Raw genomic sequence first — 18,273 nt, 5'->3', positions numbered from 1 at the left:
AGAAGAAGAAGAAGAAGAAGAAGAAGAAGAAGAAGAAGAAGAAGAAGAAGCAACAAACTAGGAGAGGCTGCGTCAGTTTGCTTTTCCCTGAGTCTACTGGGAAGGGCAAAAGTCTGCCCTCTTTTCCCTTCTCTCCCCACCTCACTAATGTATTGCTGCTGCTATTGCTGTTGACTTATGGCGACCCTTTCCTGGGGATTTCTTGGCAAGATTTATTCAAAGGAAGTTTGCCTTTGCCTTCCTCTTAGGCTGAGAGTCTGTGTCTTCCCCAAGATCACCCAGTGGGTTTCAATGGCCGATCGGGGGTTCAAATCCTGGTTTCACAGAGTCCTAGTCCAACACTTAAACCACCACACCACGCTGGTTCTTGGACAACACACTTGCTGGAGTTAAATGCAATTATTGGAGCCCTTGAGGCCTAGCCATGCCCTGATACAACATGACTAGTTTATATGGTGCAGAAGGGTTGGGTTTATTTTTACTCCACATAACTATTTATATATTTCATCAGCGATATGTGAGTTCCTGCATGCAGCCTCCATCCCTCGAACTTATTATTTCAACTGAGTAATAGCTTTCTTTTTTTTTAATTTCCTGCTACTATCTGTCCCTTCATCATGGTTTTTGCTGTTGTGATAAGCTTTGGCTCATTTTTTTTATATGAAACTGCATGAGAAGAAAATTGCCAATAAAGTCATACAAAATGAAAGACTGCTAATCAAGCAGGATATTTTCACAGACCTAAGCTGCACTGAGAAAAACAACATGGGCTGGAAAATTAAGTTGGTTCTCTGTTCAGAGACAGAGTGATGTAGTGGTTAAAATACTGGGCTGGGACTTACGACTTCATCACACATGGCTGGTAATTCGCTATTACAGCAAAATAATGGTGGTTTTGTCTGGTACTTATCCCACGGTGTCATATCTCTCCTATTGCTGCTTTGCATTTCAATCACTGGTGGAGCACATGTTTTCATGTATGGAAAAAATCCACCAATGGCTCCAAATAATGCTGTTTTTCCTCTTTTGCCTCTGATGCGATAAGTCCCTTCTGCTGCAGTTCCAATATTCTGTCAGTCACATAGCATGAGTGTGTGTGATTCTCTTCCTCTTCCTCCCTCTCTCTCACTATTCTCAGGCAAGCTGAGGTTGTTTTTACTTTCTTTTACTTTTCTTTTATATTTCTTTTCTTTTAATTTTATCATTTTGCTTTAATTGCGCAATCATGGACGAAAAAAACCCCAAAGGCATGCATGTGCTGGCTAGAGTATACGCAAGGAAGAACATGGGATTTGCAAGTCAGAGAGGAAGAGCAAACATGGGACCAGTGGCCCGTTCCGGACGGGCGTATAGTACATCCCCAGGACGTACTAAGGTTAGGAAGGGGCATCACTTCCTGACGCCCCTAACCCTAGCACATACTGGGTACGTACAAAATGGCGGCTCCCGTCCACATGGGGGCCCCCATTTTGACATTGCAGATGCATAGCGTCCGGACGTCACGCGGCACTAATGACGTCGCGAGTGCGCCATTGGCACCTCACGACATCATAACCTCACCGTGAAAAGAAGCACTATTTTGGGGCTTCTTTTTGCAGCACGGAGGAGCCACACGGTTTGGACACTGGGGCTCCTCCGCGCTGCAAATGGCGGCGGTCTGTAATGCGCCATTGATTACCAAAGCAGCATAATAGTGGGATTGCAAAGAAATGTAATAGTGATTATATTCAAACCAGTATGTTCCCATTACTTCAACAATACTATTCTGAGAGCTAATAGATTGGTGTGATAAAGTCCTTTGGTGATATAGGTTCTAGTGCCCACTCAGACATTAAACTAAACATATGACCTGGATACAGCAAATCTCTGTTGGCTCACCCTGTAACTTATTTATTCATACACAATCGGACCTGCATATTATTATTATTATTATTATTATTATTATTATTATTATTATGCTTTATTTATATAGCACTGTAAATTTACACAGCGCTGAACATACAATCTTTTTAATTAGATGGTTCCCTGCCCTCAGGCTTACAATCTAAAAAGACATGACACAAAAGGAGAAGGGAATGGAGGTGAGGAAGTGGATCAGGTCCAGCAGTTCATCTCTCCCTCTGAGGCCTGGACCAAGGCAGATGGACTGGAGAAAGGGCTCTGCTTCTTAATCACACATATCCACAGTTTCTTTATCCACAGATTCAACCCTCCATGTTTTGAAAGTATTGCAAACAGATATAAATTCCAAAAAACAAACCTTAACTTTTCTATTTTACAGTTGGCCCTCCATATTGGCAGGCTAGCCATCTGCGGATTGGAGCATCCATGGATGGTTCTGCCCCATTATCATGAATGTCAGCTTGTGCACACAGCCGCCATGTTGCAGCCACACACACATTGCCACCCAATGGGACTTGAAGTCACACCATTTTTGGTATGCACCAGGGTGGTGGTGGTGGAACAGAACCCTACAGATACAGAGGGTTAACTAAATAAACAGTACAGAGGGTGTTTTCCATCTCGGCCCCACAGCTCTGGAACTCTCTTCCCGGCGAGCTCTGCTCGGCCGTCTCCCTTGACCTATTCAGGAAGGGGCTAAAAACCTTCCTTTTTCAGCAAGCTTTCCCCTAATTCGATGTAATTTCTGCTCTCCCTTCACTGCATTTGTACTTGAGCTAGCTTTGGAAGTTGTTGTTTGTAATTTTAAATTCATTTTATTGCTGTTTTTATGGTATTGTATATCATTGCATCCTGTAACCCGCCTTGATCATGGGTATATGATTTTGTAAAACTTCTCTTTTAAATTATAACATAAGGTAAACTTCAACCCATTTTGCCATATTTTCTCCCATTGCTCTAATTAACTTGTGGCCTTCTAAGACCACCAGATCCGTTTCACATGTACTGCTTTCAAGGCAGGTGTTATCCATCCTATATTTGTGCATTTGATTTTCCCTGCCTAGATGAAGTTCTGAGATGAATTGTTTTACTTTGCTTTATTGTTGTGATAGCTTTTGCACATAGTTGTTTACTTATAATAATTATTATTTTTTTAAATGACCAAATTTTTTTTAAAAATACTTTCAAAAAATAAATAAATACATACATAAATAATAGCCATAGACCAACATTTCCTCCATATATTTAATGTGAAAGGAGATGCATCAGTTCTACTAGCAACAGTGCCAACATCAACATAACAATATTCTGCCTACTAGATTGTGAACCTATGGTCAGGATCTGCCTTTCAGCAACTGTGGAGTGCTTAGAAAATATAACATGCTTAGAAAATGTGAATTAATAAAGAGGATGGAACAGGGCCAGAGGAAGCTTCAAAAACAGGAGGTTAAAGAGAGTATCACACAGGAGAGGATGTATGTCCTTTGACCTGCATGAAATTTTCAAATTTCACACCAAATGGGATGAAGTGGTACCAACATCACAGGACATGACTCATAGTGATGTTGTCTCAGAATGACTTTGTATCTAGTTCTGATCGTAGAAAAATATATAACATTTAATGCCTGTAATTTATTTGTTTTTTTTCTCAATGTCTTCATCCCTTGCTGACTCACATTTTTGTAGGAAAACCAATGATGATGACTTTTTCTTTGTGTATGATTTGTATGTGTGTTGTTTTAATAACCACAACATCCATGCTCTGCACTTACGCAAATGAATAATCAAGTATGATGAGAAAGAATAAATCTCCAATGGTATAATAATACTTCTCAGTAATTTCCACACACTGCTGATAACAAGTACTGGTGGGGGAAAACGGAAGAAGAGGTTAGGAACTCCCCGCAAATTTTATCTATAGTGAGTATCAATTTCCATGCCAATTTGTGATGACCTTCATCCATCCAAAAGCATCAGTCATGCCCAACAACAGTAGAAACCCCTCCTCACTACTAAGCCTATGCAATGGAGAGTTTTTCATTGGCAATTGCTAGTTTTACATCTGTGTAACCCTGTTGACTTTAGCAGTGCTATCGCTGATTAGCAACAAGGAAAATTGACTCTCCTTTTAATAGCAAGTCACTGATGAAATCAATTTGACTGCCTTCTGGTTTTGATCACTGTGGATTGGCCTGCACCCAAGAAAAAAAGAGATGCTATTATATGTTATAGCAAATTAAAATCCTTCAGGGGGAAAAACTCTTTCATCTGTTTTGCGTTCTTGCTCATTGTCATTATGGTGCATCTATTTGGAGGAAAGTAAACTCTCCTTCATCTGGAGCTGAATGTTGCTTATGCCCTGGGGCCCTTGGACACTACACAATTTTAGTGCTGTGATTCCACTTAGCTGGACTCCTAGGATCTGTAATTTGGTGAGGTGATATAGCTCTCTGGCTGAGAATTCTAAGTAATACTTCCTAAACTACAAATCCCAGAAGCCGACATGATGGAACAATGGTAGTTAAAGTGGAATACAGAGCTATAATAGTTTGGTATGCTGTGGTCAGAGCTCACCTAGAATATTGTATCCGGTTCTGGGCACCACAGTTCAAGAAGGATGTTGACAAGCTGGAGCATGTCCAGAGGAGGGCAACTAAAATGGTGAAAGGTCTGGAAATCATGCCTTATCAAGAGAGACTTAGGGAGCTGGGTATGTTTAACCTGGGGAAGAAGTGACATGATAGACATGTTAAATATTTGAAGGGATGTCAGAATGAGAATAGAGCAAGCTTGGTTTCTGCTGCTCCATAGAATAGAACATGGAGCAATGGATTCAAGCTGCAGGAAAAGAGATTCCACCTAAATATTAGGAAGATGTTCAACAGTGAAATATGCTGCCTCAGAGTGTGTCAGAGTCTCCTTCTTTGAAAGTTTTCAAACAGAGACTGGATGGCCATCTGACGGGAGTGATTTGATTGCATATTTTTGCATGGCTGGTTGGCCCTAAGAGTCTCTTCCAACCCTATGATTCTATGCCAGGCAGCTGTTCACATGGGCATCCTGCTCTGCCTTCCGGCATGGCCATTATTGCCATGCATCTCTCACTCTGAGGTTAGAATGAGGTGCTCAGCCATGTGATTGAGGCTGGGAGCCACATTCTGACTTCAAGAGTGAATGACTTGCTGCTACTGCACCAGGCAACAGAGAGGAATGCCCATGCAAACAACCACCTCACTTCAGAAAGGAGGGCCCCAGGTGATGCAGGAGTTTGGAGCAGCTTTAGGGCCAGGATACTCCAGGCTGCCCCCAGAATATGCAGGCCATTCTAGATAGTACTGGATAGGAGTGCCTTCCTCTAAGATCCTAAAGTTCAGGAGGTTTTATATGGGAGGATATGGTTTTTCAGACAGTTTGAACACACTGTATAAGACTGTACAACACTTGGAACAGTGCCCAGGAATGGACCAGCAGCCAGCAAAGTTGTTATAACAAGGAGGTTGCATGCTCTTTGTAGCCAGTCATATTTATCCAATAGAACTCTTAAAGCTACAGGAGCCCTATCCTATATTCAAACTGGCAACCCTACTGGATATACTTGCCAATATAGCTTGGAAGAAATGGGGTTTTAGACTATAGAATCATAGAGTTGGAAGAGACCGCATGGGCCATCCAGTCCAACCCCCTGCCATGCAGAAAATCCAAATCAAAGCATCCCCGACAGATGTCCATCTAGCCTCTGCTTAAAGACCTCCAAGGAAGGAGACAGTGTTCCACTGTCGAACAGCCCTTACTGTCAGGAAGTTCTTCCTAATGTTGAAGTGGAATCTCTTTTCCTGTAGCTTGCATCCATTGTTCTGGGTCCTGTTCTCTGGAGCAGCAGAAAACAAGCTTGCTCCCTCCTCAATATGTCATTCTTTCAAATATTTAAACAGGGCTATCATATCACCTCTTAACCTTCTCTTCTCCAGGCTAAACATCCCCAGCTCCCTGAGTATATAGTTCCCAGAATCTATTCTGCTATCCAAAATTGCCATTGGTCATGATGGCTGGGAAATTCTGAGGGCTCTGTTCCAAAAATCAAACTTTTTCCAGCTGTGCCGGTAAGTGAATGTAATCATATCCTATCTATATTAGGCAATAGATTGACAGATTATGTCACTGCTATTGCCCATCCCTTTGAATACAGTGGTCCCTCCACATTCACTATGGTTAGGGGCACAGGACCACCATGAAAGTAGAAAACAAATAACAAAAACATTATGTTTTTACCTGAGAGAACACCTCTCTAGGAATCTGTAGGTCCTCCAGTACAACTCTGTGGTCAACATCTGCCAAACAATGATCACAGAATTGTGCTGGAGTAGCTACAAATGCTTAGTGGATTGTTCTCTCTAAGAATCTCTAGGTCCTTCAGTGCAACATTTTGTTAAAGTTGACCACAGAGTTGCACTGGAGGACCTAGATATTCCCAGACAGAACATACTAATACAATCCATGAATAATCCATGAATAATCAAATCCTCAAAAGTCAAATCCGCAAGTGTGGAGATATTCACTTGCTCCTTAACATTTGAAATTAACATGTTTACATGTTAATGTGTTAAAAAAGGAACCCATACTAATTGCTTTTATTGGCATCTTGGTCTAAATCCAAGACCAGCAAAATTGGGAGGGGGGGACAGTGAGGTAGAGTGAAGGCAACTGTCACTTCTAAGAAGTAAACATATTTTGCTTCCCTTTAGAGATATGAACCCTTTATCAGTACCTTATTTTGATTTTGATCAGTGACTTATTTTGATAAGATTTTTTTATCAGTCCTCCGCCTACTTTGGGTTTCTAGTCATCTTGATAAAGTGTTGTCAGTGTCTTGTGGAAGTAGAGCTGTCATTCAATATCTTATGGAAAATGTCCTCTTTATATGGTCAATTGAAGGTTGTTATGAAATGTATTCAAACTGACTCTGAGACACAGAATACCATCTACACCAGGATGGGAGGACTGTACAGAGATCAGGATCCTTTTCCCTACAAAACCTCTCCTATCCAAAGGGCTGCATCTATATGATACAGGAAAATTCCTGCTTTTTTATCTGTATAGTAGCCAAAATGGCAGCCATCATTGCAGGCAAAGTTGACCATGAGCTCATCTCACTTTTCAGAGTACCCTTCCTGTTAATGATTTATGTTTTTGATTGGCTTAATTTTTTTTAATTATTTTGTGAATTTTTCATCTGTTGTAAGCTACTTTAAGTCACAAACTTAGAAAAAGGTAGGATGGAGGAAGAGGACGATGATAACAACAGCAGCAGCAGCAGCACAAGAGTATTGTTACACATTTTTAATATAAATCCAGAATACATTCTCCAGTTTTAAAAAGCCATGTGAATTTTACTGATTTTGCATAATTTATAGTGATTGCAGAATGTAGAATTTTCTTGCATAGAATTTCAGTTCCTCTGATGCAGAAGACGCATGTACACATCTGCTGAGTTCAGTCTGATTTGCACCCGATCAACCCTTCTGTTCTGAGCAAATGACAGTTTTAACAAACATGGAGAACTGTAAAACTCACTCAAAGATCCCTGACAATCATATCCTGACCCCATTCTCCCACCACTCTCTCCATACCTGCCATCCTCATCTTCCTGTCCTCCCCTTCTGCTTCGGGCTAGTTACAGAGAAAGTAACTGAGATATTTGAGATCATAAAGGGTTTTGGATGAGTGAACTTGGAGTGACTAAAGCTTTTAGCAAAGAATGGGAAGGATCGCCAAGGCACGCCGTCACATTACATAAACATATGCTTAACGGTACCCATCATATGCTGAGGTCTGGCGCCACCATTGCATTAAGTGAAATTTTAGACTGAAATTGGAAGGTGTGCTGCTGTTGGCTCTCAGTACCTACTTTTCTGCTCCCTTTCAGAGTTCAAGTTAGAAAAGGGAAGAATGTGGATGGTGCCAAGCAGGTCCTGACCTAATGTAAGCTGGAAGGAGGGGGAGGGTTGTGTCTACCTCCGTTCCCACCACATAATATACAATCATCCAAGTTTTGATTTCATCCAAAGAGCTCAAAGCTGTCAAACCTTTATAATAAGCATTTAGAATGTAGACTGTGGCTGGATTTAATGGGAGTTTTTGTGGTCACAATGAGAGCTTGGAAAAGTTCCCTTTTTAGACTACCAGTCTCCTAGCCAAGAGACTAGCTTTTGATTTCTAGGGCTTGTAGTCCCCCAAAAAAGGGAATTATACCAAGCTATGGTCAAAAAATGGTAGAGAAGTCAGGAGCAGATGTAACAAGGATGGGAATTTAGAGGTGTACTAGACTTGTAGACTCCAAATTTGCAAACCTGACAGAATAATTAGGGGAGAAATTATTTGAGGAAATCCCCATCCTAGTTTGTTTCACAGGTTAATTAACACATTCTCTCAGCAGTGATTTTCCTGAAATTTGGGGGGGGGGGTTTCCTTCTGAGCAGACATGCACAGGACTGTGTTGCTGTTCAACTAGTAGCTGAACTTACCCGCAATACTGCCAAAGGAATAGAAGTCTCTTCTACTCCTGAAGTATCAGATTTGTGAGTCTGTGACAGGCTCTCCATCTTCCTTATGGTAGGGGCAGCCCTGGCTTTATCTAAAGCTATAATAAAGCAGTGTTTTTCAACCAATGGTAGATTGAAGTAAAGCTATAGTTGTTGTGTGCCTTTAGTCATTCCTAATGTATGGCAGCCCCAAGGTTCACAGGGTATTATTGGCAATATTGTTCAGAGGGGGCTCCAGAAAATGCACATGGTCTAGCTGTGAAGGAGTTTCAATGTCTCCCTCTCTGCAATGCTAGGAATTCGGGAGTTAAAGGGCAAAAATAATTGGGGGAAACAGAATTGAAGGATGAAGGATAGCTATGAGCCTGAGACAGACTGAAACACTGAAAGCTCTCAGTTAAGGCAACAGCATGGTTAGGATCTAGACTATCAGGTGAAGGTCCAGGGATCTAGGTAACTGTGGCTCCTAAATCGTGGAATGTGCTCCTCCATTCTTACTCTTTTAAGGAAAGGTGTTAAAATTGGTAATGCACTAGAAATTTACACCTGCTAGATGGTGGTGCTGGTTTGTGGCCTGAACCCTATCGATTAGTCCGAGATAAGGTAGGCATATTGAATCTGTTGTCAGATAGTGAGGTGAAGCTAGTACATATTGCCGAGGCTGCAAGGTAGATGCCACCAGCTTCCCATAGCCCAAACTCACTGCTGTTGCTGTTGCCACAGGCTCCTTGTGTCTCATCACTGCTTCAGCCTTCACCACCACCACATTTTGCTCTCTGTGGCTTGCCTTCATGTCAGCCACCACTGCCTTTTCTCTCTCTTCCTGTACCCCAGATGAACTCACCTTCCTTTTTTTCTTCAGGCATGATCCTCCTCCCTCCCGGCTGGCCTTTCCCCTTTTGAACTCAGTCCCATCAAACTATCCCTTCCTGATTTTGCTCTACCAACTCCAGAAGTCCTTTGTTCTATGCTGCAGACATGCTCCAAGGCATGCAATAGTCCCTGGTTTCCTTTCTTCCAGGAGTTATGACAGCTGGCTTTTTCCATCTCACAGCTGCCACCATTACCACTCAGGTAAATCCCTGTTTGTGGTACGTTCCCCCACCAGCATGTTAGAACCCTCTGTATACCCAGTGCTTTATATTGTGGACCCATATTTCATATCTCATATCAGGAAACTACATGTTTTGAGTGATCAATGTCTTTTCAAAAACACTAGGTCAAGTTCCCAGGAGCATGTCCTGAGACATGTGCATATCCAGGTAATAAGACAATCAAATCTAGATGGGTGTATCAATTGTTCCTACCTTCTCCCAAGTCATCTGCATTTCCTCTTGCTCCTTGAGACAAAGGATCTCCTTGCAGCCAAAGCAGTAAGTCAAGCTATCTTCAGCGCCAAACGTCCCTGTCCATCCATCCTGGGGATATCCTGATCCAATTGATGCTTTTGTCGCATTAAAATTAAACCCATCAACCAGTCTGAAATCCTATTGTTGGTTCTTGGGAAAGGACATCCAGAGACTGTTACCTGGCCAGATAGCCTACTGCTTGGGGATAGATTTTAGCTATAGGTCTTGGAAACCTAGCCCCTGCACACACAATCAGCATACATCTCTGCACTCTGTTTATGTTCTAGGTCACCTTCATACCTCTCAGTCTAGGCCACTCAAGCTTTCTATAGTCTACTCATTGGGCAGGTAATTATCACCTATCTGCAAACCCCTCAAATTTCACTCTGAATGTCTTTGTCTGTTTGCATTGCTATCTTGTGCGTTTGACTGCATTCTTTAAAAAAGCCTTTTAATTCAGCCCAAAACCCATATTTCTCCTCAGTTATTACTGGTATAAACACATGCAAATAGTCCTGAAGGTTACCCAACCTCTTTCAAAGCTAATTTCCCCAACATTTAAAGTAATCTTGGTAGCTGGTGTGGAGCCACCAGTCCCCCTCATATTTCTTTGAGTAACATACTTCTTGTCATAACTTCAGCTGGTCATAATGAATTCTCATGTTGTTTCAGCCATATGCCATCCTGAGTATCATTATAGAAAGGTGACAGATAAATATAAATAAAACAGAATAAAAGTAGATGGTTTCTTCCTATTGACTGCTGAAAATTGCTTTCCTTGTCACTTAAGTTTTGGCCTCTTTTTTGTTTTTGCACCCCTGGATTTCATCAAAGTTAATCAACTAGTGTTGGGATGAAGCAGGAGTTTTCCACTACTGTGACACCAAATTGGACTGATATAGAGCCAAAGGAGCCATGGCATTGCTCTTAGAAAATAAATGGAAAGTGCATGAGGAAATAAAACGTTTAGGCATTTTGCTTGGAATTGAAAACTGCTGAAGGTTGAAGCCTTTAATGTAGGGAGTTTATCAACAGAAGTCACATCTTCTTGGGTTGTTATCTGAAGTCTGAGCAAGGTTACATCCTACTGTGGAAATTTACAGAATTAAAGATTTGGGGACCAGATTTGAGACCTAGGAAGCCCTTGAAGGAAAAAAAAAACAGTCAGCCACTTTTGGAAATCTACATGTCATGGCAAAGGCCTTGTTGGCATAAGTGGAATGATGAAATAATTTATTTCTTAATTTCTGGAACAGAGTGTAAAAATTGGACTACTTGTTATGAATAAGAAAAAAGTTGTTGTATTAAAAAAAAAATACCGAGAATAGTGGTGAAACATGGTGAAGTTCAAGAGGACTTCGTCATTGCTGTTGTGTGCCTTCTAGCTGTTTTCAATTTACAGTGAGCCTAAGGTGAAACTATCAAACTTTTATACAGGTAAGGAGGTTTGGGACACACATCTCCATGGCTAAATTACTATTATTTGCATTCAAATCATGTAAATCAAGCACATTAACAGTTGAGATTTAATTCCACTATGTTTCATCCTTCATATCATTTTTTTATAATTACAATTTATCTGAGAGGACCAGTATGGAGTCATGTACTCTCCCTTCCTTCCTATCCCTCCCTCACTCATCTTACATCTTTGTAGTATCCTTCTGTTTTGCATCTTGCATTCTGCTGCTCATACTGCTCACTCCCCCTTCCCTCCTATTCTCTTCCTATCTCAATCTATCTTTCTTTACAGCTAAAATTCAGGGAAGGGCTTGTTTCTCACAGGAAAAAAAATCACAGAAGAGTGAATCCACATTTTGCATCATATCTTGGCTTCTAGAAGTGATAGAGACTAACTTTTAAACAAAAGGAAAGCTTGGAATTTGGGCAAAATAAAGGTGAAAATGGGATACTGGATCATCTGACTAGATTTCAAGTGAAATCTGGCCAAGCCATGGGTATGGTGACCCTATAATCCCACTCCCTTTAAACAGCACAAACAGGACTGAACATGCTCAGTGGTCACATGATTGTTTGATCATTATGTTTTAACAGCATAGGAATCACACTACATATTCAGATCCCTCAGTTAATCCAGTAAACTTTGCAACCAGGCAGCAGTAGCAAAATTATCACCAGAACTGCTATGCAACCTATTCATGTCCATCCCTGAATTACATAAACCAGTTCTTGTTGTATGGTGAGTTCCTTAATATAAACTAGCAACTTCTTCTGAAGAAATCTTGCCAATAAAACCCTGTGATAGGTTCATCCTAGAGTCATCATGAGTCTAAAACAATCTGGAGGCACACAAAAATGACAGATATAAACACCTAAACATTAGGAAGAACCTTTTCTTCCTTTTTTTGGCAGTCTGTTTAAAGATTCTGGATGGCCATTTGTCGGGAATGTTTAGTTGTGTCTTCCTATATGGCAGAGGGTTCGACTGAATGACTCTTGTTCGTTCCATCTCAAAGGGGTGAAGCAGATGGGTGGCTTGGAGTAGCCTTTGGCTGCTCCAGCTGCTAGTGAGCCCCGATCAATACTGGACTGTGGCTACTGGATGCTGCAGTCCTGAAGTCAGCCGCTGCCACGGTCCCAAATGGACCGCTAGCAAGGTGTGTTTTTCCCCACACCTTTTGCAGCTGGCTTTGGGCCACCTTTGGCAGCCTCGGCAGGCTTGGGGCCAATCTTGGGGCATGTGTTATCTGCACACCACACTCCCAAAGCAGCCCAAGGCCAACGTTTTTGCCAGTCTGTTTCAGACCTAAGATTCCATTATACTATGGATTTCCATTAGTGACTTCCATGTCAGTGGGACAAGAAATTATTCCAGGTTTTAGTCCAAATTTTAAAGGACTTATCCAAGGCCCTGAAACTATTTTAATAATAGGGTTCAGCACACTGGATAGTTATTTTGGAGTTCAGATTAAGACCCACTGACATCAGTGACAACTAGTGGATGTTACCAAAACAGGAGAGTTGGTGACCAATGCTGGATTTCTTTTGAAAATTCAGATTGAGAGAAAGAAAGAAAGAAAGAAAGAAAGAAAGAAAGAAAGAAAGAAAGATCACTCATACAGAAATCTTTCTTCCCAACCCTGTTGGATATTTTAAAAACTATTCAGCATCCTGCCTGTCATCGTTCCCTTGGTTCCATCCCACTCACCCCCTCTCCTTCTTCATCCAGCCTTACAGGTTGTGTCAACTCCCCATGGTCTCCGTTTTGATTAGGCCGCCACCAGAGCGAAAGGAAAGCCTTCAGCAACAAAGCCAGGGCATTGCTCCCATCTGCAGGCAATGCTTAATTGCAAACCTTGTTCCTTGAAGGGCTGCCACAATTCCCTTGCTCTGCCGCAGAGACTTTGAAATCCACCTATTGCACTAGGAAGATTACAAGTTGTGCACTTGACTACCTCTGGCCAGGGGTGCGAACAGCAGAACATGACAGTGGAGAAGAAAAGAGGGGGGGATAATGTTTTCTAGTGGCAAAGAGAGAAGGCTGACAACCTGATCATTTGCCATTTAGGTATGCTTTAAATGAAAGAAGAAGAAAAAACCTAGAGAAGTGCCATTCAAAAGGCAGAAAGGAGAAACTGCAATCTGGGTAAAAGGAAAGAAAGAGAAAGATGACAGCCACTTCCAAAAATGGAGATGCCTGAGTATTTACATAGGGTCCCAAAGAATTCTTTCAGCAGCAATTGATGTGGATCACACAAGGAAATCAGAAGTAATATGGGCAAATGTTCTGTGTGCACCATCCACCTCTTCTAGTATAATCCTTTCTGGAGAACTCTGGTGTTTCCACTACTCCAGCACATTGTTCCCAGTCCAGTTGGTATCTAATGCATGCATATATTCCCTATGAAAGCGGTTGCACTATCTATCTATCTATCTATCTATCTATCTATCTATCTATCTGGACTTTATTAAAGAGACCATGAATATGAGTTTGCAGGAGCTGAGCAGAGTAGAAGAGGACAGGGGAGCCTGGAGATATCTCATCCATAGGGTTGTCATGGGTTGAGATCAACGCAAAGGCAGTTAACAACAACAAATCTATCTATCTAATACTGTAGTGGTTTAAGCATTGGACGATGACTCTGAAAACTAGGGTTAGAATCCCAACTTGGCCATGTATGGGCAGGCCAACTCCAGGCCTAGCCTGAAAAGACGAAGGCCCTAACTCTATCCACTATCATCCAGAAGGAGAGATGGGCAGGCCAACTCCAGGCCTTGCCTGAAAAAGAAGAAGAGCTCTCCCTCCAGTCCATCTGCCTTGGTCCAGGTGTCAGAGGGAGAGAAGGTTTGCTGGACTTTCCCCCTTCCCCACTTCCATTCCCTTCTCCTTTTGTGTTTTGTCTTTTTAGATTGTAAGCCTGAGGGCCAGGAAATGTCTAATTTAAAATAATGTAAGCCGCAAGTCACATTCTCTCAGCCTCAGAGGATGGCAATGGCAAACCCCCTCTGAAAAAACTTGCCAGAAAAACTGTGATAGGTTTGCCTTTGGGTCACCATAAGTCGGAAATGACTTGAAGGCACACAAAAACAAACATAATTAACTTATGAACAGATTAAATACCTTACTGTATAAAAGGAGGAAGAGCCTAAAAATATATTGAAAATGATGATTAAAACATCTCGAGTTTTAAAGTTTCAAACTGACAAACAATTAGAACGTAATATGCCAAGCATAAGTCTGGTTGAGAAAAAGAAAGCTTGGATTATAGATGTGGCTAATCCTGGGAATCAAAGAATCAAAGACAAAGAGAGGGAAAGGGTTAGGAAATATTAACCTACAAATTTTTGCACCTCTGGGGAAACAAAAGAACTGTGGTTCTTGTGGTCAAAGGTGCTCTGGGAGCAGTTCCAAATACACTGATAAAACATCTGAATAAAATTGCTCTAGATAGGATCACCATACAAAATGACCCAAAAAGGGAATTGCTTGGAATGTGCCATGTTATCTGATGCTACCTCCCTCTTGGATAGAATCTGAATTTCTGGTGGTCCAAAATTCCAGTTGGTAGCACCTGGTAGACAGTGAAACTGATATAATTATAACACTACAACTGCAGCCCACCACACCATGATCTGCAATAGAGCAAGCTATTACATGGAATAGCCTTGGTCATGAAGGAGGTAAGGTATGTCCACATTTTTCTTCCTTCTTTTTACAGGAGAAGGGGCACAGGCAACACTGCTGTATCATTCTCATCCTCTTTTAGGGGCAACAAGATATGTGGACATCATGAGTCATGCATATCTGGGGAGTTCGAAAGGTGAATCACAGAAAGGTGGGGTGATGGCAAATTTACTGCTCTCAGAACCTTGCTGCCGGAAGAGAACCTAATGGCAGGGCACCTCTTCCTGCACTTTATGGTAGGAAATTCCACAGTTTAAGTATGAAGAAATCTTTCCTTTTCTCTCTTTCTGAACATCCCACTTTCAGCTTCAAGGGGTGACTTACCATTGGGCTGTAGTATTATGAAAGAAATGGAATGACTTCAGAAAGCCACCATGGTGAGTTTCCAGATGGATAGACTCAATCTTAGAAGCCATGGCCCTGAGCCTGCAGGACCTGAGCAAAGGTATTGATTGTAGTGTGACTTGGAGGACTTTCACTCATAGGGTGGCCATAGGTAGAAGTCAACTTGAAGCCAGTTAATAACAAATGTCCTTAGTCAAGATAGACCCTTGACATGATCCACCATGATGTAGCTTATATCCATATGCCTCTCTGTACTCTAGCACCACTTTTACCAAAAGGTGACATTCCTAATCCATCCTGCCCCCTCCCTCCAACCAAGAGCCACATGTCAACCTGCTGCTTAAGAGAACACATTTCCTTTCCTCCTTGCTCCAGCGCTCGGACAGAGCTCCTGGCTAATGGCCTTTCATTACCAACTTCCTTTCAGCACAAGCTAGGTCCGGCCGATTAGGCTCTGGCCATGCTTCACGACCCCTGACTGTCTCGTTGAGGGCTTTGATCCCAACTTTGCTCACTGACACACATCTAATAACCAGGAGCAGCACAAATCAAACCATCAGCCTCTTGATTTATGCCCCTGTCCATATCCTAGGACAAATAGGAGGAGTGTAACTAGCTATTACAGCAAACAATCTGTTTGACCTGACCTCTATTTTAAATAGAAGGAAGTCCAGTGTGGAGGAAAAGAGAGAGAAATCCCTCAAGGATGGGCTCAAGGAAATTATGTGACCTGCTTCCCCACACCAACCCAGTTATTTTAGTTTGGGAACTAAGCCATTTATTTGTTTTCTTGTTTATTTGTTGGAAGGCAATAACTGTGTTTCTTGTAGTGTTTTTCTGTGCAACAATTCATGGATATATTGGACTTAATGAAAGTTGACTGGTGAACATGCATAAAACCCAGCCATTGTCCACAATTTACATGACTTCCAAAGAATGGACCCCAGTTGATGACATTGATGTGGCATTTAATGGGGCATTTTTGCACATTGACTGGTTAATAATGGATAAACACCAGTGGATGTTGGAAAATGAGAATACCAGAGATGTTTTGTGACTTGTTGATGTGCAAGAGGAAAAATAATTCAACTCAAGAGGAAAATTCATTCAATGGTTACCCAATGACCATATTATTGCTTTGGTGGACTGGCAGTATTTGTACCCATCCAAGGACTTTAGAAATGTGTTTGTGATCTCAAGGTGATGATGCAAGTCATGGATAACCAATCTGAAGACCAAAGGTTGGCAGAAGCTTCATTTTAACTTTTTCCAAAAAATGAAGTAACATGTAATCAGCTTGTATCCATGTCTAGACTAGTAGCTCAAAATGTGGCCTACCTTTCTTGAAGTAAACTGCCTCCATCTTAATGCCTTCCAAGTTTAATCTGGAAAGCATTTACTATATCACCACGTGCTCCTGAAGACACATCATGAAAATTGCATTGGCCTAGCTAATGGCATACACACTGCAAATCATGTTATCATTGTATTAAACATGTGTTGAGTGTCAGATGTCCATTTCTGGCACAACGAGATGTGATGGGCAGATGTGACTGCTGATCACTTTTGGACATGATTTTGGACATTGATTGGAAACCAAAACAGTGTTTATTTATTGAATATTTGAGGCCGGAGAAAGCATTTTAAGCTAATTCTTTTGTAAAAAAAAAAAAAAAAGAGTGTAATCAGGTAGGTCAAGGCACAACCATATACACACACACCTGTAGCATATAGTCCACAGGCCATAACACCCTCCTCTGCTGTAACCACTGTGCAGTACAGTCCTATTTATAAAAATAACACTTCTAACTAAAACAGCAACAACAAGACGGTTATCTAACTCCTAATGGACCATTCCAGATGATGGGTAGGCTGTGTTGGTATAGTTGTTTTCAAATTCTGCCAGCCTTCTCTTGCCTCTGTATCCCACAGGTACAGTATGCTCAGTTCCCACCTGCACCACAAAGCAGCAACTGATATTACATACATACCTCCACCTATTTTGTTTGCACAGATGCAGCTAGTACTTATGTGGGTACCAGCAATGCTCTCAAATTTCTACGTGATGCTGACATTTCATCTGTTCACAAAAAATCAGCACCTTGAAAACTGTTCTGCCAGGAAGCATGACAAACAGGGTCATGGTGGCCACTCTGTTGTTTGCACAACTCTCCAATCTTCCCAAAGTAACACATGTTCTCTTTTCCCACTGATTGACCATGCTCAAAGTGCTGCATGTTAACAGCCAATAATTCACAGAGGTTAAGGGGAAACCTATTAGGGCTCCTAGAGACAATAGGCAAGATGTCCAGCATCCCTACTCACCAAGGCCAAATGGATGGGGTACAGCACATTCCTTTAGTATTTAAGTTCCCTCACTAGTAGATCCACTTTGTCCAATGGAAGATCAGTCCTAGAGGTTTTGTTTGACCAAGAGCAAACCTTCCTGAGGCAACCCTCCACGTTCAGACCCACAGTCTGGGCATCCCTTTGCTTATGTTTTAGCTGGCCTGACCCAGAACAGGGTCTTAGAGGCAGTGGCCTCAGTGCACCACCTGCCATTTCACGCACTCCATAGATGGGGAATTGGAGGTGCCTCAGCCCTAGTTGTCTTTCTATCAATGGGTGAAAACCATTATACTTAAACAGTCTTTTGACCTTTAACAGGTTGCAGTATTTTTTTAAAAAAAAAACATTTGCATGTGCTATACATTTTATCATTCCCTTACCTGTTTTGTTCTCAGTGCTTGTAAACTGTTTTCAATCCAGTGATTTTTTTAAAAAAATACAATAGTTTTTTTTAAATCAAATGGTGTTTACTTTTAAATTACTGTGGTTGGTTTTAGCTCTACTCTGTTTTAATCTGCATTCTGAGTGAACTTGGGTCCATTCTAACGAGAAAGGTGGATTAAAATAAAATGAATAAACATTTGGAGAGGGTGTGAGACAAAGATTTATACCACCCCCAATGGCCAGGAGCATTTCTGACTTTATG

Source organism: Sceloporus undulatus, chromosome 5, assembly GCF_019175285.1.
Source record: "Sceloporus undulatus isolate JIND9_A2432 ecotype Alabama chromosome 5, SceUnd_v1.1, whole genome shotgun sequence".
NCBI lineage: Eukaryota > Metazoa > Chordata > Lepidosauria > Squamata > Phrynosomatidae > Sceloporus > Sceloporus undulatus.
This window is presented reverse-complemented; position numbering follows the sequence as displayed.